The following is a 1,864-nucleotide window of genomic DNA, read 5'->3' as shown; positions in this document are numbered from 1 at the left end:
GCCCCCTGGCCGCTCCAGGGAGCTGGCATTGGGGGTTGGAAGGCTCCAGGTGACAGCCGGGGGCCTCCCCTGCGATGCCCGTTGCTCTGCAGGGAAATGCCTTAACCTGCGTCTGAATGGAAAGCGCAGGCATGCAACCCTCTGGGGGCCTGCTTCCTCCCTGGCCCCGCTGTGCCTCAGTTTCCCCCACCTGTGCAATGGAAGTAAGGCTGCTGTTGGCAAAGGGCTCGGTACAGGGGTCATACAAGCAGCCGGACTTGCCGTGCCCCCAGTATGTGCCAGCCTCAGCCTGCGAATTCCCTAATTTCAGCTGTTCATTTTAAGCCTGCCAGCTCCAGGGGGAAACCAAACCACGTGGGAAGAGGGTGGCTTGCTGTGGCCCCTTCAAGCTGTGAGCTGGGTACCTCTGCAGAGGGGCAGATCCCCAGCCGCAACACCAAGCCCCCGTCTGCACGGAGCTGTCCCGGGCAGTGCCAGGGAGATGCTTGCCCTTGCCTGGGCTCTGGGCACAGCCCCTCCTGCCAGCCCGGCCTCCCCCCTGACAGCAGGCGGGTCAGGCCCAGGGAAGGATGCGTGGTGCTAGTAAGCAGAGCTGATGAAGCGCATCCATCCGCGGTGGCTGGGAGCCGAGGCCACAGGGCTGGCAGGCTGGTGCCATCCATCCTGCTCGCACCACCAGAGCCCGGCTCCCTGCAGAGCCGCAGCACGTCCCTTTCCAAGGGCTCAGCCCGGAGCTCGGGGCAGGACAGATAGTGTCCACTGCATCCAGTCACCAGCCAGAGCCCACGAGAGCTTGACCCCAGGGCTGGGCACAGGGACCCCATTGCTCCTGTCGTGCAGGGAGCTCTCCGTGGCCCATGGGTGCAAGTATCCTACGGGCTGGCTCGGTCGGCTTTGGCCTGGGGCTGCTTCTGACCACACAGGGCAGCAAAGCCTCACGCTTCTGGGGTGCCAGAGCATCCCCTGCCTGAGCTCCCCGCGGCCCCCTGCGACTCGTGGCCACTTTGCCGGCAGCTGTGGCCTGCGAGTCACCCAGTCAGGGAAAATTGAGCCATTCTTATTCATTAGGCTGGAGCTGACAGATGCCCGCCTGGCACGGAGAGGCAGCGAGCGCTGGAGCTTGGGGGGCCTCCCAGCTCAGCGCCGTGGAGAAAATCAGCTCCTCTCCCATCCTGCTGCCCAACCTCCCACCCTGGGCAAGCGCCCGGCGTCTGTAGCGCCCGCGGGGGCACGTCTGCCCCTGCCCAGGCCCTTGGGTGCAAGGTCTCCCGCGGTGCTGGCTGCAGGCTGAGCAAGCCTGGGCCACCCTGGCATGGGTGGGTCCCTCCCGGGCCCTGATCTGGTGACGGCTCTGGCCCGCAGCTAGCTTTGGTAGGGGTCAGGGGGTGTCTCGGGGTTGCAGCCCCGGTGCCCAGGACTGAGACTGGCAGGGCTCGGATGTGGCTACCGCTGATGCTACCCCATGGCTGTCCTGCAGCTCGGGCAGCCGGGGGTGGTGGGGTCCCCACAGGCTTCTTGGCTGCGCTGGGAGAGCCCAGGACCCAGGCCGGGGTGCAGGGGCCTTCCTGACCCCGGTGGCTGCCCAGAGGTGTGAGGGTGAGCCCCCGCTCCCGGCACAGCCTGTCCCTCGGCCGGCTGCACGGGGGCTGCAGGGGCCCGCTCTGCCTGGTGTGTCACCCTATTTCTGCCAGGCAGCCCAGGGATTAATTCCTGGAGCGCCAGCGCCTGCCGTGCCCCCGTCACGCAGCTCATTAGCCACATCTGCATCTTAACGCTGCCAGAGAGGGGCTAATTTCATCACCGTGCGCAAAGCCGAGCTGACAGCTCCCCGGAGCGGGCGAGCCCAGGTACGTGCGGGGGGGCA

This window comes from Gavialis gangeticus, unplaced genomic scaffold, assembly GCF_001723915.1.
Source record: "Gavialis gangeticus isolate Ggan-Ray unplaced genomic scaffold, GavGan_comp1, whole genome shotgun sequence".
Taxonomy (NCBI): Eukaryota; Metazoa; Chordata; order Crocodylia; family Gavialidae; genus Gavialis; species Gavialis gangeticus.
This window is presented reverse-complemented; position numbering follows the sequence as displayed.